Source organism: Mustela putorius, unplaced genomic scaffold (genome assembly GCF_011764305.1).
Source record: "Mustela putorius furo isolate JIRA1106 unplaced genomic scaffold, ASM1176430v1.1 tig00000174_pilon_pilon_pilon, whole genome shotgun sequence".
Taxonomy (NCBI): Eukaryota; Metazoa; Chordata; class Mammalia; order Carnivora; family Mustelidae; genus Mustela; species Mustela putorius.
This window is the reverse complement of record NW_025421304.1, coordinates 20279825-20303118: the sequence shown is the minus strand read 5'-3', so window position 1 is coordinate 20303118 and position 23294 is coordinate 20279825. Positions and strand designations below refer to the sequence as shown.

General features: G+C 38.5%; 1 long non-coding RNA gene across 1 annotated transcript; it reads left to right on the top strand.

Moving 5' to 3' along the window:
• The first annotated feature begins 272 nt into the window (after positions 1-272).
• Positions 273-22646, top strand: LOC101677347. Its single transcript, XR_006605688.1, has 3 exons — positions 273-387; positions 9364-9450; positions 21423-22646. It is a non-coding gene; the product is annotated as an uncharacterized LOC101677347 (long non-coding RNA).
• The last annotated feature ends 648 nt before the right edge of the window (positions 22647-23294 follow it).

Genomic DNA, 23294 nt, shown 5'->3' with positions numbered 1-23294 from the left:
GTGAGAAGTAGTTAAGTTTGTGCGGAGTCAGAAGGACGGGGCAGGTTTGGGGCTGCGCCAAAGGTCGACGCCCCTAACCTCTCTGTTCAAGGGTCCACTTTTACTAAAGTTACCTGAACGTGGTCTCTCTCAAAATATCTCACGTCGCTGTACTGTACTCACGACTGCCCGTCTGAGGTCGGGAGATCTCAAAACGCCGGCAGGAGGAGTGCTTCACGTGGTGAAAAACACGATTTGTGGGTAGAGTCAGGCTGCTATCGCCCTTCCGACGATTCGTCAGGAGGAGGCTCCCTGGCTTCCGGTAAGCGAAACTGCGGATAAGGGCAACCCGCTGCGTTTTTCCTCCAGACGCCGCCGCCTGCGGTAAGGCAGAGGCAGCCGTCGAGGGTGAGTATGCGGAGTCTGTCGGTGACTAGACTCCACACCAGACAAACCTGTGGTGAGGGCGGCTCTGGCAGTCTGTACAAGGCGGCCAAAAGAGAGCAGGGATTCACTCGGGAGACATAAATTCCCTATCCTAATCAATCCAAACACAGTTCTCACGCCAGCCAAGCATACGGACGTGGCTTTTTCTCTTACCGGTGTGATTTTTTGACCTGGGAGGTTCTTGATGATAGAGTTTCCTCCGTGGATTGTGAGGAATCTTGGCAACAAGGGCGTCCTCACCTATAGAATACTTTGAGAGTTTTTAAAAATAATAATAATAATAAGGCCCTCGGGGCTCCTGGGTCGCTCGGGTGGTTGAGTGTCTGCCTTCGGCTCAGGTCATGATCTTAGGATCTGGGATCGAGCCCCACATCGGGCTCCCTGCTCAGTGGGGAGCCTGCTTCTCCCTCTGCCTCTGCCTCTTGCTCTCCATGCTCTAAAGATAATAATTTTTTTTAAAATCTTAAAAAAAAAAAAATAAGGCCCTCATTTCTCAAGACGACCGACTTCCACTTTCAGGAAAAAAAACTTGTATCAAAAACAAAATCGGTACTGTGTCCAATTAGATGTGGCACCCAGTAAATAGCTATCTGGGTGCTCTGCTGGGCATTCTGGAAAATCTTATGCTCAAATTCATGCACGTAGAATCAGCATGGGAAATGGAAGCTTACCAAGGTGGCAATGAGGTTTAGAACCTGGACGTTCAGGATGAGGAAGAAGCAGGGAATGGATGACCCAAGCCAAGAAACTAAGGTCAAGAAGTAGAAGTCTACTTTTGCCACATGTGGACTGCTATATTCATTCTGATAACCTCTCTTTATGTGTAATAATCTCCTGGATACCTGAAGGACTATTCATTACACAATGTCCATAATTCAAAGACATTCTTTTCCATCTTGCTTACCTCCACGGAACTCGACTTCCCCTTAAAAAAAAAAAACAAAACTAGGGATTAGCTTTTTCCACCTTGATTTCCATAAGGGGGAAAATACGTTTTTAGATTGGTTCTTTTTTATAGCATATATCTCTCAGATATTTACTTAATTTATGCTGTTGACTTCACCAAAGTGAGTTGCTTCGAAGCCTGACGTCTTTTTCTGCTCAGCCTTAGCACCCGTTCTTGGAAGTTAGAGGATTCTCACGAAGTTTATGTTAAATGAGTTTTTTGTTGTTGTTGTTAGTCAGGCCACAGAATACACCCAGCAATCATTTTTTAAAATCCCATTTCTGATATTCACAAGGTTGCAAGGGTGAGTTGCTTTTTTGATCAATGACTTAGGTGCATTGAGTGACTTTATATCCAATAATTCTAATCATTCATACTTGGAGAGCATGCCACTGTTTGTGATTCCTTCTTTTCTCTAATTCATGCTCACTGGGGGATTCCCCTATACTTCTAACCTTCACCTTAGTCTTCTCTCTATTCCCCTTTCCCTGCAAAAGCCTCAGCAAGAAAGGGTGTTAAGAATGTCATAAAAAGTAGAGTATCACATTACATTCTCAAGGAATTCTGATTGCTGTGATATAACAGAACCATTCTCCTTCATAAAAGGCTATCTTCTCTTAAGGATATTTTCAGAAATGTCAATTCAGCTATTAACTATTCATGTTAGAAATATGCTCTGCTAAATAAATATGACAACAGTAATAATCATACCACTAATGATACACATTTAAACTCCTTCAGTTCAAATGCATACAAAAAAATGAACAACAACAACAACAAACCCAAAACCAGAAAAACAACCCCACAAGCTGCAGCATCAGTGAAAAATACAGAAAGGCAGGTAAGTTTTCAATTTGTCTATGGCCAGAGGCTCAGATTTCCCTAGGAGCAAGTTTTGTTGTTGAGTTATTCTATCATGTAAATTGAGACTCTTTAGAGAAGTTAGGTGTCTAGATTTTTACATAGAATCCTTCATTCAAAATATAAAGTCATATGTGTCCTGATGTCATTGAGAGAGCTATGCTAGGAGAGTTCAGGGTATTTTTGTGACCATCTTTAAAATAAGGAGAGTGGCTAGATAACATCTAGTATTTTCTAACACTAACACTTTCACCGTTCTAAACTACAGCGTTCTCTCAGAATTCTCTCAGAATTGAGAGAATGAACAATGTATTGAAATCAGAATCACCCCAAAAATTTTAATGACCATAACAGTGCCAACTGGAATACCTCTTATCTGTATCATCAGTTAAACACACTGTTTTCATTTTTACATGGAAGTTTGTGTTGTTTCCTATAAATGCTGCATTTTCCTTTCTGGAAGAATGGATAGTATTACATATAGCAACCACTGATCTCAGAAGGCTGCCATTAAAGACACTTAAAACAATTAGTCTGCACTTGAATTCCTTCACTAAGCTGCATTTCTGGTTCCTGCATAACAAGGTAATAATAAGCAGCCTAGAATGGCTGGTGTCCTGGTAACCCTGCCAGGATTCTCTTGCTAAGAGCAGAGCCATCAGGAAGTAGGAGTGTTAAATTTCTGCGAAGGATATCAATTTCACTTTCCCGCTCTACTCCTCAAACCCTCCCCTTGTGAAAGTGTGCGGCTATCAAATTGAGTAATTCACCTTTTACTACTGATTGAGTAAAGACTGTTATTTGTTCCAAGTATAAAAATTATTTGAGTTGATAAATATATCTAAAGAATTTCTTTAGGACACACCTAAAGAACATTTAACATACTCTCACTGTAAACCATTGATCACATACACAGACACTCACACATTTCAAAGCTATTAAGAACTGATATATGTCTGACACAGTAATAAGCATTACAGATATGTCTGTAAGCATAATGAAATACTTTTATTCAAAGAATATAGAAGAGATTAAGACAAACTCAATTAGTATTTTTCATTAAAGACACACTGTGTATATGGATGTGCATGTGTGTGGAGGGGTGCTCTAATCGTGTGCATGTTCCCCCTTTCCCCACATCCTTTTTACATTTTTTTAAAAGATTTTATTTATTTATTTGAAAGGGAGACAGTGAGTGATAAAGAGAGGGCATGAGCAGGGGAAGAGGCAGAGGGAGAGGGACAAGCAGACTCCCCACTAAGCAAAGAGCCTGACATGGGGCTCGATCCCAAGACTCTGGGATCTTGACCTGAGCGGACACTTAAACAACTGATCCACAAGCGCCCCAACAGATGCATTTTTTTAAGGGTTCCTTACTCTAATGTGATGACATAGTAGACAGTCTTGCAGCCATACAACCTGAGTTTGAACCTCTAACTAAAGCATTAAGAGCTAAATATCCTTTGCTTAAATAATCCTTTGCAACTTAATATGACACGTAGAATATAATGATGACCAACAAGTTTTGTTTTGCACATGAAAATCCCTTTATATAACATGCGACATTTCACAACTTAAACTTATAATTTGAACAAACCATCTTTAACATCCCCAATGTGTATGGGTTTTCTTATTTGTCATCTTTCCTCTGCGAAATTTCTTGCACAACCCTTAGAAACCTCTCATATATCAGCCCGAATGTGTTGTCTATTCACAACTTTGTTTGCTCTGGCAGAAACAACATCCTTGTTACTGGCCAACCAGGGCCACTAGGAACACTTTCTCATGCCCTATACCAAAGCATTGTTTATCCATCTAGAGAGCTTTATAACAATTGCCCCCAAATCGAAGAAAATACAAACAATAACAGTTAGAATGCCAGCTACCCATTTCTCACTACAAAACAGGCATAATGCAAGATATCCAAGAATCTAACTTGAACAACAGAAGTACTAAAACTTCAAGGGCTCAGCAGTTTACAATCTTTTTAGAGATACTGCTAATGCCTTTACCCAAGATAGACAACTTTTGATGAGGGCAACCTAAGATCTGTTTAAAATCAATAATGTCTGTTACTTTACTCTTCGAATATGATGTTAGGAAATGTAGAACAATTGCTAAAAGTTACATCAATTACACATGAATATAGAGGAGATGATGCACTGAATTTATCCTGCCCCCCCCCCACCTAGTCCCTGAAACAACTCACTTGAGCGTGAAAGTCAATTTACATTTTTTTTTCAATTCAAGAAATGGAATTTTCATTTTGTGTCATATTCATAAAAAAACTCATATATAACTCAGCAGGGTACTCACATGTGCTTAGAAACAATATTAGGTATGGGAATTACCTTTTGTACCATAAAGACAAAATTACTCACTGAGAAATAAGATTTTAAAGGATCTTCAGGAAGCAAACGAGGAAAAAAAAAGATACAGGATTTCATCCGAGACTGGAACTGTTGTATTGTTCATCTGCAGGCTGGCCTCATCCCTCCTGTTTCAATTTTACATCTCTACTTAGATTCTTTTCTCTCCCAGGAGCACGAGAGGCTGTTAGATTTTAATGAAGACGTGTTGCGGAGGGAGCCATGGGGTTAGAAATGGGAGTTCAAATCCTGCAAACTGTTTCTTAGGAACAAAAACATGAAAGATTAGGTATAAAGGGATTATAGATACAGGTGCAGTTAGAGCAAAGCAAATTTACTTAATATAATACCATAAACATTTTCTATGTTATTAGAAAGTCTCCAAAATTATCATGCTAACGACTGTATCATATTTTATAAAGTAGATGCACCGTAGGCTACGTAACCAATTCCCAGTCGGAGACATTCATGTTTTCTCCCTACTTTGTCCTGCAGTAAAACAGGTTACAATAAACTTCTTAGCTCTTTCATGTTCCCCCTTTCCCCACATCCTTTATATAGTCAGAATGTTTTTCTTGGTTTGTAGTCACAGAAGCATATTTATCAGTCAATATCTGGAAATATTTTGAAGCTCTTGCTTATATTGCCAAGTTGCTTACCAAATGAGTCATAAAAATGTAGCTTTATAAAAAAAATGATTATTTTAGTCAATCAGAGAAAGACAATTATCATATGATCTCCCTGATAGGACGTTGAGAGGCAACTGGAGGGGGGCTGGAGGGTAGGAAAAGAATAAATGAAACAAGATGGGATCGGGAAGGAGATAAACCATAAGAGACTCTTAATCTCACGAAACAAACTGAGGGTTGCCAGGGGGAAGAGGGTAGAGAGAGGGTGGTGGGGAAGGTATGTGCTGTGGAAAGGTATGTGCTGTGAAGTGTGTAAACCTGGGGATTCACAGACCTGTACCCCTGGGGCTAATAATACATTATATGTTAATAAAAAAATAAAGTGATTATTTCCCTGAATCTCTGTGAGCCCTGGCTATCATTTTTTTTTTAACCTTAACTAAATTATAAACAACCTAACTGGTATGCATGGGCAGTGATATTATGGAAATGGACCCGAAATCTAAATTTCTCAGTGATTCATTTGTTTCTACTGAATTTTTGGTAAAACTTGGTCAGAATTGAAAAAGATCTTGGAAGAGCCTCGAGCAAACTTCTAGAACTTCTTTTCTCCCCCAGGTATATTGAAGTACAATTGACAAATAAATTGTAATATATTTAAAATGTACAATGTAAAATGTACAATGTACATTTTAAATTAAATATGTGTATACATTATGAAAAGATTCCCATGTTTTTTCATTATAGCATAAGAGAGAGGCACATACTGGGACCCAATGTCAAAGAGATCCATTGATCATTTGGGGCCACCTTTGACCTTTTTTTTTTTTTAAAGAATTTATTTGACAGAGATCACAAGTAGGCAGAGAGGCAGACAGAGAGGGGGAAGCAGGCTCCCCCCTGAGCAGAGAACGCTATGTGGGGCTCGATCCCAGGACCCTGGGATCATGACCTGAGTTGAAGGCAGAGGCTTTAAACCACTGAGCCACCCAGGAACCCCCAACCTTTGTCTTTAATAAAAAAATTTTTATTACTGCAATTTTGTTAACATACTATGTTATATTAGTTTCAGGTGTACAACATAGCAATTAGGCAACTGTATATATATTATGCAATGTTCATCATGACAAGTGTAGTTACCATCTGTCATCATATGTTATTACAATATTATTGACCATATTCCCTACATTGTACTTTTCATCCCCATAGCTTATTTATTTTACAACTGGAAGATTGTACCTCTTATTCCCCTTCACCTACGTTGCTTATCCCCTATAACCCTACCCTCCCCCTCTGACACCCACCAGTTTGTTTCCTGCATTTATGAGTCTGTTTCTGTTTTTTGTTTATTCATTTGTTGGATTCCATCCTTAAGTGAAATCATTTAGTATTTTTCTTCATCTGATTTCTCTTACTTAGCACAATACCCTGTAAGCTCATCCATGTTGCTACAGATGGCAAGATCCCATTCTTATGTATGGCTGAGTAATATTTCATTGTATATCTATATAGACACCACATCTTGTTTATCCATTCATCTATCTATGGACACTTAGGTTGCCTCCGTATCTTGATTACTGTAAATAATGATGCAATAAATATAGGTGTGCACATATCTTCTTGCATTAGTGATTTTGTTTTCTTTAGGTAAATACCCAATAGTGGAATGTTTTCTAATCCAAGGAAGTATTACCAAAGAATGTTAGGAACTGAATATAATGCAAAAGGCATTTGTCAGGGATGGACAGAAATAATTGCATACCTGATTCAAATAAGAAACATGAAAATTAGCTATTTGTAACTGTCATGAGTTTACACAATGTTTTATTGATATACTACCAAAGGTTTACCAGATAGAGCCATGAATGTCTCAATTAATGACAAGAAAATATCTGCTTGAACATCAATATTATATATATTTATATCAATATTATCATCAATATCATATATATATATATATATATATATACACACACACATACATACATACATACATGGTCTCCAAAGTCCATGGTTTGGTAGATTAAATACAAGGTTTGACATTATATAAATCTAGATTAAAAATACTGTTGTGGTACAGACTGGCTTTCTGATTTTGACAAAGTTCTTTAGCCTTTCTAAAACTGTGTGTGAAAATTTCTAGCACGTGGTAGGTGCATAATAAATGGAGATAAAGCATGAAGAATAGGCCAGATAACCTAACTAACATATCTTAGAACTATTGAGTGACTGCTGCAGTCCAGATTAAAGAACTCCACCATTGATGCAGGATAGGATTTATGGGATTTAGATTCAGCACAGCGGTGAAATGTATCTCTGAACATAGTTAACACAAATTCAGGCAAATACGAATGTTAAAAATCCTGGACTTAATGTGTGATTGGAGGTTACTAAAAAATAAGCAATTAGCAACGCTTCCAAATCAGGTCCCATATTTGTCATGCCACATATTTCTGGGGACTATTTCAAGTACGAACAGTGGGATCCTTGAAACGGACCACATCGGGCTCTCTGCTCAGCAGGGAGCCTGCTTCCCCACCCACACCCCACACCCCACCCCCCGCCTTCCTATCTGCCTACTTGTGATCTCTCTCTCTGTCAAATAAATAAATAAAATCTTAGGTGGGGGGAAACTAGAAGAAAAACTGGTTCAGCTAAAGGGGGCATTGGGGAAATAAATTTGTACTTCAAAGGTGTCATTCATTCATCTGTTCTGTCATTTGCAAAGTCTAAGGGTCAGCTGGGATTGACTGGACCCAGAAATCTGTTGAGCTGTAGTATGTGAGTCAGCCATGTCTCTCATATAGATTTCTCCCTTGCTAGAAGAAAAGTAGTAATCATGATTATGAAGACATCACTTTCTTATAGAATAGAGAGGAAAACCAAAGATACATAGATAGAAGAAATAGTCTTTACCTACTAGCCTAAAATCATTATCTAAAATTAAAAAGTATAGTGTAGTAAAAATGAACTACCCAAGTGTCTTCATCTGATGGCTTCATCAGAGCTTACAGGTCTTCATTCATTCATTCATTCATTGAACTTTAACTGAAGGACTACAATGAACAGCTGTTAGTAGCACCAGAAATGACATAAGACTCTCAACGAATCTCATGGTCTGGTAAGGGAGATCAACAAATTAAAAAAAAAAAGCCCAGTGCAATGAAATAAATACTATGATGGATGGTTTTACAAAACGTCGATGGAAGTAGAATGTTACCCTCACTGGATTTCCATGTTATGCACAACTAAAGAAGATTTTAATCAACATTTTCTGAACTCTTACTATTTGAAAGGAATGTTGAGGTTATTTGGCTAGGAATGCAGCCATCCCCACACTCAAGAATGCTATTGACATGATGGAGAGGCAAAAGTAACCAATCAATTATTAAAATTTTTTTATATTATATCATATATATATATATGAATGAAATATTCATAGAAGAGGATCCCTTCATTGGACATTGTGAGGAATTGTGCCATAATTCTGGTATCTCTCTGCTGAACTTGGTTCATTTGCTGATGATGTTGTTCAAATATTGTGTCCAGACCTGAATGTAGTATTCTGCAGTAGACTTTGATATCCCCATAGGCAAAGGAGATGTAATAGAAGAGACATGATGCCACTAGAAGAGAGAGATGACAGCTCAGCATCTGTTGATCCAGACTAGATTATATGATTATTTTCCTTCCTGGTTCTATGTTGGAAGTGAATAGTGAAGGAGAACCTTCTCCTAACACCCAAATGGCTTTAGGGAACATCTTTTAAATGCAATTAATTTCCTGCATTTTAAAGATAAGTATAAGCAGGGCTCTTGTTCTCTTTCTCCCTCTTATAGAAATTAAATGCACAAAATGAAATTTCATCAATTTTTTTCTTCTCCGTAAAACCTCATTGAACCGCAAGGGCTCAGGAGGACATATCCCATTGGCGCTGTCCCACTAACCTCTCGTCACCTGTCTGATGCTCTGTCTCTCCCTGCTCTTGCATGACTCACATGCCATCCTCACTGGCATGATTTCTAAAAGTTGCCCTCAAATTTCTAGCCTGGAAAGTGTTGTTGATGTCCCGAGGCTTTCACAAGGATTGTTTCTCAATTTAAATAAAACATTATTGTATTCCTGTCTACAGGTACTCCTGGGCCTATGCAGATGATGGTATCCTGATACTTTACTTAGGAAAAGAAAAAGAATCCTGCAGCTTTCTTTGCTGCCTTGGGTAAGACTTCATTTCACTGGCTTGACAGGAGTCAACTGTCTTCATGGTGTACACAGTTCTGTGGTCCCTCATGCTCCCTTGTTTCTGCTGTGATCAGTCAGGGTAGAAAAACCACAGGTCTCCAAAGCTAGTTAGACAAGGAAAATTCCATTTTGTTAGCTCTTTCTGGGGGTTTCTTGGTTATGTTAGTACACTTGCTTCCCCGCAGAGGATGGCAATGCTAAGGGCATAGCCATGGGCTGGCATCTGAGAGGTCATTTGAACATTAAGGTCAGTGAGGTTAGATTTGGGCTTGGTAAAATTGTCTCCAGGTCAAACAGTAGCAGAAAATGCTAACATAATCTTTGGTTGAAATTTTACTTGTGCAATATAAAGAAGAGAGGCGAGAGTCCTACTCTACTTTTCAGCAATCAGTATCTTACCTGCACCATTTATCACATACACTCAGAGAAAGAGAGAGAGCAACACTGACTCGCCGCTCTAATTCTTTCTCCACATAAAGGGCTTTCTAACAAGCAGAAATAAAACTCAAGGGGGGTCTGAATTCCTAGCTATTGAAGGTATTGAAGAGGACATGTCATAAAAACTTTGGTTGTGGCAGTCGCTAGATGACTTTGGTATATCTGGCCCTGAAATTCTATCATGTTGTATTTTTGAGCAATCTCAGGTCATGATGAACTTTGTTCTAATGCCTACATGAGACCCTTCTTCCAAGCCCCTTATCTAGCTACAGATACTACTGTCACCAACACCTCAGCTAGCCATCTTCCAAAAGTAGGCTCTCATACCAGATTTGAGTATAAGTAGTTCACTCGGTTAGTGCAGGGAACATTGACAAGAAGTGAAGAAGTGACATGGGGGAGGGAAGTTAGCCAAGAAAGAATACATCTCTAAGCCAAATAACCGTGGGCAAACGGAGTCTTAATCACAGAAGGGAAAGTCTGGATCACAGTGCAAAACTCAGGCTTTAGACATTCCATATGGGTAAGGGGACAAGTACTCACACACCATGTGCTGTAAGTCCTGGTTTAGGGCTGCTCCGGCATGGTGTTCTTTCTCTGGACTACTGTTGAACAGAGCCAGGTGGCTCTCCAAGGTCACTCAAAGAAGGCTTAAGCATTGATAGATTGATCCTGGCAAATAGAAGATAGATAAATAGATAGATAGATAGATAGATAGATAGATAGATAGATATGGTGAAGTCTGATTGATAGGCACTGGCATAAGTGAAGTATGATGGACAGGCAAGTCTTCCATACCCATAGTTCCACATATTTTCTGTCTAAGGTTCAGATGCTAAATTCCAGAATGTACCTCATTTATCCAAAGAGGGGAAAGTATTCACCTAATTCTCCTAGAATCATGTTTTTCCTGATTGTGGTGACTCTGTGCTCTGGGTTTATCAAACTGCACCTAGAGTGTTGTGACAAAACAGGTACCAGGAGTTTGTATACAGAGAAAGGATGCTCGACATAGAGAGTCAAACAGCTACAGCCTTCAAAAGCTATCTTGTTGGGGCGCCTGAGTGGCTCAGTGGCTTAAGCCTCTGTCTTCAGCTCAGGTCATGATTCCAGGGTCCTGGGATCGAGCCCCGCATCGGGCTCTCTGCTCAGCGGGGAGCCTGCTTCCTCCTCTCTCTCTGCCTGCCTCTCTGCCTACTTGTGATCTCTCTCTCTCTCTCTCTCAAATAAGTAAAATCTTAAAAAAAAAAAAAAAGCTATCTTGTCATCAATACCATATTTTAAAAATAATCCAAGGTTCTTTATTTCTTTTCTAAAGCAATATGTTAAATTAGAGATAAAAATAAAAATATATTATAAGTTTTGTGATCCCCAAAGTCAAAGAAAGTAACGATTCATATTTTGGTATATTATCCTTCTCTCTATTTCTGTCTCTCTCCCACCCCTTCCTCTCCCTCTCTCCTTCCCTCCCACCTTCCCTCTCTCTCACACACATACACAAACATTGAATTTACCCGAGAAAAAGGTGAATTTAAACGAGTTCATTTATATCAAGGTTAGTTATGCGTAAAGAATCAAAATACATCTAAGCCCAAGAAAGACACCCAAACTACAAGCAGTAGAATATTTCTGTTGAGATCAGAATATGACTATAGAATTTCGATTCAAAAGAACCAGATGGTTAATTTCCCATTAAAAAAAAAAAATGAGCACTTTTGAATGCCTGGTACATATGTTAATATGTTGTGATTGCCAAGATCACCCCCAGGAGAAAAATGCCAAGTGAAAATAGCGTGTACATTCTCCCATTCGTGTGAGAAAATATAAACATGGACTTCTATACTCACAACTGATTTCCTAAGGAGGTGGGATTTCTAGAAACACAGGATCTTTTTTCTTTTATTTTGAAATTCAGAGAAAAGTCACAAAATAGTACAAATGAGTTTCTCCTGAATTATTTGAGAGTAAATTGCCCCAAGCCCCCGAATAACTAAGATTATTTTCTAACAACAAGGAGATTCTCCTACATAACAGATAGAACCAAAACATTTAGGATATTAACTTTGCTTCTTATTACTATTTAATCTTCAAACAATTTCACCAATATCCTCTTAAAGCTCTGCCATTTTTCCCAATAAATATCCTTTATAACAAAAATGTCCAATCCAGAGTCTTTCAGACAATGTATACAGTTGTCACCCTCCATTAGTTTCCACTGATCTAGAACATTCCTCAGTCTTCTCTTGATTTCCATAACCACATTTCTTATAGGCCAGTCAGAATGCAGACCTTCCCTCAGTTTCAGTTTGTCTAATGTCCCCACATTATTAGATTTAAGTGATGCATCTTGGGCAACAATATCCCAGTCATAATGTTGTGTTTTCATTGAATTCTCTCAGGTGGCACTGAATTTCAAGGTATTCTATTACTGGTGATGTTAATTTTGATCACTTGATTAAGGGGGTGTTTCCGGCTTTCTCTGCTATAAAGTTATTTTCCCATTATAAATAATAAGTATTTGGGGGAGAGATATTATGAGATTATGCAAATCTCATTCCTCATCAAACTTTCAGTTAATTTATTCATATATTTATATCACTATGATCATGTGGATTCTTTTTATTCTACTTTTTTATTCCACTTTTTATTCAATCCATTACTTTCATTGTTGAATGTGATGCTGAAATTCATTCAGATTTGGCCAGAGGGAACCCCTTTAAGTTGGTGTCTGTATTAGTTTTATATGCCCTCCTCATTTTTATTTTCTGGCTTTTTTTTTTCCCCTGCTTCAGCCTTGGAATCAGCCCATTTCTCTGGGAGCCCTGATTCCATTTAGTAAAAAATTGTATGTAGAAACTGCGATCTGGATACTGGGTATGCTCCTTGCTATTGTGTGCCATAGCTCACAATCTCTTTCAGTGGACAGGGCTAGAAATATATTTATTTATACATATGCATAGACATAAGTTTCACATTTATATTTATATCCAATCTCTATCTATTGAAAACTACAAGTTCATATCTAACCTTTCAATGCAACACCAGGTTTCCTCACAGTTTTTCCCCACTTTTTGCATTTGAAACACTCATACCTGACTGTGAGAAACTAGGCTACTGTGATTATTAACACATTATGTTTTGATCCATACTCTACAAGCCTCTAACCCCTCTTCAGGCTCTCCCATGTATATGGTGGAGCCCTTGCTCATCACATCCTGGCCCGACTTTCCCCATTGGACTCTTTGGACTCTTCTATCCACATCCAGTAGCCTCCTTACCCTTGCCACAGACTGATGCTTCATTTTGCTGTGGCTCTGATGGTGGCACTAGACCACAGGAGAACCTCTTACCTTGTCAGGATGTCTGTCTTGCAAGGCCCCACCTGAGGATTTTAGATAATCATTTGGGGAAAAAAAAGAAAGAAGAATAACTGAGGAACTCCACTGCAGTTGCACACTTGAGAGAATTAAATAAGCAAAGATGAGAGAGTGCTTTTGCTTTTTAGTATAGACCCTTTCTAATGCCGAACATGAAAGATACCTTATATTACTTTTCCAATTTAAAAGATGACATGATAAATAAATAGATAAATAAATAAAACGTGAAAAGACTATGATGAACAAATATAAACATTTAAACATTTATTATGAATGCATAATTATGGAATTATGTTCTTCCATGCTTGCCTTTAGGCAACTATGAATATTTTAGTTCATTCTAAGGAAGGGAGGAAGAAGAGAAGGGGAGAGAAGAGCAGAGGAGAGAAGAAAGAAATAAAGAAAAGAATAAAAGGAAAGAAAACCTGGAAATGGTACCTCTAAGAACTTAGTAGTAAAATACTATGTCTTCTTTTTTTTAATATTTTTTAAAGATTTATTTATTTTTTTTTGAGAGGGAGCATGAACGAAAATAAGAGCAGGAGGCGGGATATGGAGAAGCAGACTCCCCACTGAGCAGGGAAGTAGGGAGCCGATTTGAGGTTGGATCCCAGGACGCTGAGACCCTGAGATCATGACCTAAGCTGAAGGCAGACACTTAACTGACTGAGCCACCGGGTGCCAGCTCATGCAGTCTTCACCATAATGGGGCAAAGTAAGCAGGGGTGATCCAGTTCTCAGAATTTCAAGTCAATCGAGATCAAGAATCCAAACACAGGTCTTTAGGAATGATACTCGGCATGGCTCTTTAGAGTGTAAGTGGTCGAACTGGAATGTTTCAGACCCCAGAAAGCTGCCCAGACCCTGCTTTATGTTACTACTGTCCTGTAAGAAATTAAAACTTCTCCATAAATAAGAAATTGCCAATACCAAAAAATAAAGTGCCTAAGAGATATCTGTCATGGAAGAAAAGAATTTATAAATATTCATATTTTTATAGAGCAATCAAGATGTTGATGTTAATATTAGAGCAATAACTTTAATTGTATTTCAGCAAACGGATGCCAATTAGGAAACAGATTATCTCATAGAAGCATGTCTTGCACACAGTTTTGCCCTGAAGGTAAGCCGAGGGCTATGCCAGCTTCCTGAATTTTAATGTACAAATGAACACCTCCAAAATTACTTAAAATTAAAAATAAGCATTTAAAGGGCTTTAAATTATGCCAAAAAATCAATGACAGCTGCCTGCTTACTGGTAAAGGCAGAATATTTTCTCCCATAGATGGAAGAAGAGAATCACTTCTAAGGAAAAGTGAAAGAGGGCCATTTAGGCTGCAACCCCATGTCGTTTCTGATCAAGAACTTAGAATTATGAATTGCCATGCAAACCTCATTTGAACTTTTAAAACTCTTTAAAATTCTACATTGTTGAAAATAACAAGGTTCACTTCAGATTTCTCTTTGCCTTTCTAGAAAAATTCTGATGTGAGAATCCAACAGGGTAAGAAATATGCATCAAAAAACAACTATTCAAAAGGATCCGGGAAAGGTTAGGAAATTGCTGGTTTTTCATGGTCTCCAGGAACCCTAATAATGCATCTAATTCTGGCGTAATCTCTCTCACAAGTTAAAGTTTACAGGCTAGAGCAGGCTCTGTCCTCTGAACGCATGCTGTAGAATTCGCCTGCACCAAGGAAACGCTGAGCTGGTTTTCCATGTGGGCTTTCTGTTTATTGCCGGGGCAGGTTGTGCATGTTCTTGACATGGCATGGATCATGTTTGACCCTAATGGTCTCCCTCACTAGGATGGAGGCACCCCACAAGAGTGTCTTCATAAGCATATCTATGTTTTTAGTGGAATCTGGATTACTCCTCAATAGAGCATGAATCAGATGCTGGTTGGGATTGCCCAGGCTCCTCAGTTTTTACATAAGTTTATCTGAAACACCCATGGTCATGACATGGAGAAGCCTAAGGCCCCCTCTACCTCTAAGAAAGTTGCTAGGGAGGTGCCTGGGTGGCTCTGTGGGTTAAGCATCTGACTCTTGACTTCAGCTCAGGTCATCATCTCAGGGTGTTAAGACTGAGACCGGCATTGGGCTCTGCTCTCAGGGAGGAGTCTGCTTGAGATTTCCTCTCTTTTCCTTTGCCCCTCCCCCTACTTGTGCGAGCTCTCTCTCTCTCTCTCAAATAAATAAACTTCAAAGGGGGGGGGGATAAATCTTCTAGGAACTTATTTTTCCATGGAGCCTTTTGTTTCTGAGTTCACACCTCTGAACATGAGTTCAGACATGACCTAAATATACTGTTTTCAACACACACGAATCACTTACATATCTTTCCCTAAATAGAGTAGACCTTATTGGGGTAACATTATACTTGGCATGCCCAAATTGAGTTGAAATCCCATCTCAGTCATTCCTGTCTTAAGACAATCTTGCCAAAATCTCAGTCACAGATTGCATTTACATACTCCTCTGGTCCCTCTTTTTTTCCTCCCTCGTTGCCATTGTCCCCTTTACCCCCAACACACATGCTCAAGAACAACAAATTTATATCTCTCTTTTGCATTTTTTAATCCCCAAATTTTAAAAATAAGCATACCCTGCCTATCAACCCTGAACATAGTTATCAAGCTATTTTACCAGACCACCCACACCAGAGGGGGAAAAAAAAGAAAGAAAGAAAGAAAGAAATCTCATCTATCAAGAGAGTTGAGAGACATAATATTCAGGCAAGTCTATAACAAGATGATATTAAGAATTCAATGCATTAGAAGATAAAGAACTGAAATAACATATTAGCTTATGGTTTGTATAGATGGACCAAGGGTAGGGTCTGTTTGCCCAGCTCAAATATACAAAATTGTGTAGTAATTGTTTATACCACAGACATGCTAATCTGCATTGAAAATTAGAAATCACAGACTCACCCCTAGCATGGGATTAATTCACCTCTGAGTTAGGACTTCTATAACCTATGAGGTAAAGAAAGCTATTGCTGAAAGCAAAGACTATGCTAGAAATGGCAGAGCACTGAGTGTTGCTCAGGCTAAAATTATGAAAACAAAAGCTGGAAATTTCTTCCGTACATCTCTCTCTCTCTTTTTTTTCCCTCTAGCTACTCATCCTGTTTATTCCTGGGTACTTGTATGAGAACCTTTTGTTTTGTTTTGTTACTAATTAATTAATCTAGAGAGAAAGATTTCTACAGCCTCTTGATTTGCTTTCAAAACAACACTCCAGTGGTTGTTGAACAATCTTTACAAAACTCAGTTTTAGTTTCTACATTAACTGATGGATCAACCACTAATAACTTTGGCACATCTGCCAGACTTGTAATTTGGAAGTTCACACCCTGGCTATGACAGGCTTCCATTCCGATGGCATTTCCAACTCGCTTTTCAGAGAGGGATTTATGTTGGCCCCCAGTCAGTTTTTAATGCCCCTGCTTTCTTGGAGTGCCTGCATTTCATTGCATCGTTGCAACTAACTCTTCAGAGAGGCCCTTCAAATTGCTGAAGAAAGGTGATCCAACCTGCTGTGGAATTAGAATACATGATGGTCCCAGTTCTTCTATTCCAAAGTCTGCCATGACTGTACACATACTGATAGGGACAGCAATTCCAGGAGCTGCTCAAGCATTATTATTGTAAGGAAAGAGCCAATGAGATCGAACCTCGTGCCTCTACTGATATTTTTCTTAAACTGTAGGCTCTCTGCAACTCGTCTAGATTTTATGTTCTCAAAGGTGCACTAAGATAGTCACCAGCTTTATGGACTGTGCCACCTAAAAAATATTTGAAAGCTTTAAAATTAGACCTACAATTCCAAAGTCAGAGAAATTGTTTTCCTGGAGATAGCCAACCTGCCAACTACCCTCTCACACAGGCTCCCTTTGAGGCATAAAATTGAATGCACCAAGACTCTTGGTACTTATATTTAGTTAATTGTGGGTGCAATCAGCCAATTGAGGATACAATTAGACACTGCAATTAGCGGCTGTGGTCCAAATTATTGGAGGGAGGCAAAACAGGAGGTCTAGTCAAAGCCTCTTTAAAGATGCAGGTCTGTGGATGAAATCACTGATGAAAGTCATTCAAATGAATATATCCATGAAGCCAAAGAGAAAATGCGAAAATCACATAAGTTAAAACTTATTCGTACAACAGTGGGATAATAACAGTATCGCTTCACGGGCATATGTGTATGTATTTTTTACAAAGTGGCTATCAAAGTCATTGTACCACAGGCTTTTTTTTCTTTTTTTTTCCTTTTAACCTAAAAGATGTCCACTTCAACTACCTGTGATTTCTACCTGTGTAGAAATCACAATGTGCAATTTTGAAGCAAAGACAGAAGAAAAATCTCTCCCATTAGTATATACCATCTAACTGAGATCCAATGGTCTTTCTCCTGTTATAATTCCACAACTTGACAAGGCAAAAAGGGAGGAACACTAATATTTACTTACCATCTCCTGTGTTCCAAGATGTGCAGTGGACAACTGGCAAATGATATTATATGCAATCCTTGTAATAACTCACATGGGAGATGTTGTTTCTTCTTTTATTTTTTTTTTATTTTTATTTGTTGTTGTTGTTATTGTTTCTTCTTTTAAAGATGAAGAAACTGAGCCTCAGTGGAGATAATGCTGACAAGGCTCAATAGCACTGAGAGTCTACTGGACCCCAAACAAAGGCTCTTTCTTCAAAATTACGATCTTCCAAACATGTGGCTTATTTTCTGTAAAATTTGAATACCACCAAACCTAACTCTGGAAAATACAGTTTAAACAAAGTTCTAAACTCCAAGAAAACATCAATCACTTCATTAAAGGCTGGTCTTAAACATTTAGAAAAGGATCCCTTTCCTTGGTGGGAGATCACATTGATAAGGAATGACATCTTAATAGCTGCCATTCTTATCATTTTATATATACTTCATGTGATTATGGTTCCTCCAAATATTGGGGGCTGGGGGGGAAGGAGAACTGCTTTGATGTTTTACCAGTGAGTTCTTCCACAGAATTTTAATTTTGAATTACATCTTTGTTTCGGCATTTAATTAAACTCTGTTTTAGAAATTCTCCAAAATGGTTAAAAGAGGGGGAAAGATAAATGGTCATATGGAATTCAATGCTTTTTAATTACAGGAATCCATTCACTTTGTAATATCAGTGTAACAACTCCTTAATGAAATTGAATTATTTCTTTTAAAATTGACTTAATTAATGATTCAATTTACATTAGATTGATTTTATAATCTAATTTTAACTATAATAGTAAAGTTTAGAGTTCCTTAAAAAAGATACTTTTAAAGAACTATTAAAATCTGAACTTCTTTGAAATGGAAGTTTATATGGAAAAAAAGATGAGTTTAGTTAAGACACTCAAAATTTTACTACTCTATTTTGTTTAAGGGAAAAAACGCAATAATTTTATATTATAATTAATTTTAGGGTTTTAAAAATCCAATTATTTCCTGAATAAGCTATTAAACGTTATTTCCTTATGTAAGAAGTGAACTGAATGGCTTACAGAAGAATGGCTCCACAGTATTTAACGGGCTTTTAGTCTATTAATGAATCCCAAAACTCACAACCTGCCAGGCTCTCAAAATGCTCACTTGAAACCTGCCTTCCCTTCTGCCTAAGCCTCAGCCTACACTTTAAATCTGATCCTTTCTGTTTCAAAGCTTGTTCATAATCATAGTTCACTAAACAGTTACGGAGAAAATGAGAGAAATTTACTCTCTTCCCTAATTTCTCATAGATTCTCCCTAAGGAAGCATATATGGGCTAGCCCCTGGCAGTCGGTCTTCCAGAAACTTCCAGGCTTGGGATACTCCTGAAAATCTCTCAGTGAGAAGAAAAAGAGTGGCAAAAAGCCCTTATTAAATGCTCCCATCTTTCTGAAGGGCTTGCATATAGAAAAAGAAGGTGTGTCTATAACTCATCACAAATATGTAAACATGAGAATAATTGTGATTATTGATACAAGTAATATTGATCCATTTACCCCTCAGTCATTAATCATCCCCGTATCAGCTTACTATTGCTGCTGTATGAAATTAGCACAAATTTAGTGTCTTAAAGCAACACAAACTTATTCTCTTACAGTTCTGGGGTTCAGATGTGTAAAATGGGTTGGCAAGGCTCTTTCATTATGGAAGATTTAGGGAAAAAATCCTGCTTCTCCTGCTTCTGGAAGCTGCCCACATTCCTTGGCTCATGTCCCCACATCTGCTTCCATCCTCCTAAACCCTCCTCTGACTCTGACTCTCCATCTCTTTCCCATAAAGGCCCTTAGGATTTCTTTCACTGGGCTCACCCCGATAATCCAGGATAATCTCCTCATCTCAAAATCCTTAATTCTTCCACATCTGCAAAATCCATATCGAGAGGTTTCAGGGATTAGGACTGGACATTTCAGGGGAGCCATTCTTGAGCTTCCCACAACTTCATATAGAATCTATCACCGATTATTGATTCTTCCATTGGAAAAAGGGGGGGGGGAATGAATCCCACTTTCTTTGTCCTTTTCTGTCCCTTTTCTTAACTCTTTCCCCCTATCCTCACACACCTAAGGCTACGTGTGCTTTTGCTTGTATACACACACACACACACACACACACACACACACATATATATATATAGAAACATACATATGTACACACACACACACACACACTCACATAAAGTTCTCCATTCCATCCCGGAGAAGCAACAGTCTAAGTGAAAGATGTGCTTCTCCTGATCTATAAAGGAGCATAGATATATTTAAAGGGAAAAAAAAAAAAACACTGATAACATTGTCATACATCAAAGACCATCACTCCTCCCCTCCCGCCACGCACACCTTACAAACAATACAAGATCCAGAAGGAAAGAAAAAAGATAGAACAAGACATAAGTAAGATTGCACCCTGCCATCCCTAGTTGCCTGAGGCTCCCCAGAATAGTTTCAATTATCTGTTAGTTTGCAGGATTCAGGTTTTGGAGCCCCGGTTTGATGTATTTTGTGTATCATCAGCTCCCTTTCCCTCCCCTACTAATCGCACCTCCCTCATGAATCCATTCTTTCTTTTGAAAGAAGCTAGAAAAGCAAGAGTCACCTTGCTTCTCCCGTTTCTTACCTTGCTGACCAGGAAAATTCTGTCTTCTGGGGCCGCTTAGTGGAGACGGTTCTCTCAGTCCTGAAAAACAGTTTCATTGAACAATAAAATAGACCTCCTGCACAGTTGCTCTTCAGCCCAACGTACATACTGTGGTTCAGGATCCCTCTCTCCAGCCCAATAACCGCCCCCCCCCCCGCAAATCTAGAACCAATTGAGAGACCAACAGACTAGATAGAGGTCAAAACCAAAACTTCCCTTCTAAAAAAACCAACTAGAAAATGTGGTTTCTTTTCAATCTCAGACAAAATAAGCATGCTATCTCTTCAGTCCTGAATTAAAATTTAAAGCCAGAGTATAGGCGGCTGCTCTAACTATATGCCCAGCTCACTTTGAATATGGGCAGAACAGAATCAGGGGCGGGGTGGGGAAGGCTTCGTTCCCTCTCCCAAAGTCACTCATCAGGTGAATTATGCTCTTCCCATGGAATTTCTGAGAAGATGGAATTACTTTAGGCTTCATGGGAAATTAGATGATTAGAGCCCTCATTTTGGAAACAATATGGTATAGGTTGGGGGTGGGGAGGGAGTGTTCCATTCTAAGAGGGAAATTTTATTTCCAGGCAATGACATATAGGCTAAATGCTCTTAACCAGGACTATTAGCACAAATGTCTTCTTTTGAAACCAAAGAGTATCAAAATTAGCAAATTTTGAAATTTTGAAAATCATCAAAATTTTGGAATTTTCAAATTCTAAAAATAGGAAATAATTTTAAATGGCTGTATTGCCACATCAGAAAACACAGGGAAAAAAGGAGAAAAGGTGACGAGCAATGTACCGTATGGGAGTAGCTGGAAGAACGATTGGTTCAGCAAAAGGATCAGCATGCTTTAGGTGAGTCAAGAGAAGTAAAGAACAAGAATTTCAGATCAATGAATAGATCCTAGCTGAGCTGTAAATTCCTTAAAGGCGGATACTAAGGCTTTATTCCATTTGTGCATCTGACTCTTGGCAGAGCACCTGATGCATGGCTGGCGTTTTAGACCCGTTAATGATGTCAAAAGAAATTCAGAACGTTTCCTGGATGGGAGTACTCTATGGCGGAGGAAAACAAGTGTTCACGAACAGAAAACTTCAAATCCAAACCTGGTAGAAAGTTCGGAGGCACGCTGTTACAGTACGGCTCATGAGGGAAAATGAGGAACTCGTTTTACTTTCACAATAATCGGTTTTTGCAAAGGAGGCTTCCAGATGGGTGGCGATTGGTTTAAAATGAGGGTCTTACACCACTGAAGGAAGGGGACTTATATTTTGTTTATGATTATCAGAATCATTCACAAGAAATAGCCTATGTTTCTCTAACCTTCAAGATATAAAGCTAGATGATGGTTTTGCTCACACAGCTGACATGGTTTTGCCTGTTCCGGGGATTTTCCAAGCCTTATCTCCATTTTAGTTGATTTTAGCAGTGCGTTAGACAGGTCTGGGATACTGCCTTCACCTTCTGAGGCCTCGGTTTCCTGTTTCGTATCTAGTATATCTATTTCCAAAAGCCCTGTCATATCTGAGAATTTTCTATTTAAGTGCATCTTCCCCTTTTTCTCCCTAGCTAGACCCCGCTACAAATCATTTTGCCTTCTTCCAGATAGTTTTCTGACACCATTTTTTTGGTTGTTTTTTTTTTTTTTTTAATGTCTTTAACCTCATTAATAAGCTCCCAGTGAGCCCTTTAATATACTACTTTAATGCCCAAATTCGCTGTGAGTTCCAGGAGAGAAAATGCTTTTGAAGGAAACCTCAGGCTGGGTTTCAGGTATCCTTAATCCTATCTACACGAGAAGCATAGTTAGATAATTTCAAAAGCACACGCCTTTAGGTTTCAAGCTGTTAATGTTTGCAAACCAGACAACCACCCTTAATACCACTGCTGGTTTATTGACACAAACTCTTCGCTTCCCACAGCTTGTAATTGAATCCCCCCACTGCTTAATTGGAACTAGAATGGCTCCACAACCAGATTTGAAACATCTTCTGAAGCTGGTAGGAACATCAGCTCTCCCTTTTAAAAATAAAAATTATATCATTAACTGTGTTAAGTGAAGATTGGTGTTCTGTGGAATATCAGGAAATGAGCGCACCCCAGGACTGTCTGAATACAGGGCAATTAGCGATGTCTTCGGTCTTACACATGGCCTCCCTCCCCACCAAAGCATAAAGGCTAAAGCTGGATTAGTCTGTACCCTGGAAAAGTCCTAATGTTTGCACTATTTGGATCCCTTTTAAAGATGTTTTCTCTTAAACGTACTCACATCCTTTAAGCAGGCATCGCATCCAAACAATTAATTATTGAGTCCTTATTGCGAACCGGAAACTCGTCTAGGCATGGGAGATCAATAGTGGAGGAGAGAGAATAAAAAGAAAAACCCAAGAAGGTAAGTTATATGTTGTTTGTATAATATAGAGAAACATATATTTAAACTCTATCAAACTATATAGAGAAAGTTAATCTTTGATTATTTTCATATTTTGGGGTTTGGTTGTACATTTAAAAAAATTCATGAATTTTTATTGTGGCAAAATAGACACAATGTAAGATCTACCATTTTAACGATTTTTAGGTGTCAATTCAGCGGCATTAAGTATATTCACAATGTTGGTTAACGATCACCACTGTCTATTTAAGAAGATTCTTTTTTTTTTCCTGTAAATTTTTTAACTGAGGTATAACTGACATACAACACTATACTTTTGTTTCAGGTGTACGGCATAATGATTAGATATTTGTATATGTTGTAAAATGAACTTACAGGACTATTTGTTGCACTGTTGGTTGTAGTAATCATACATTAAAAACAAACCGAGTGATTACAAAGGGGATGGGGTAAAC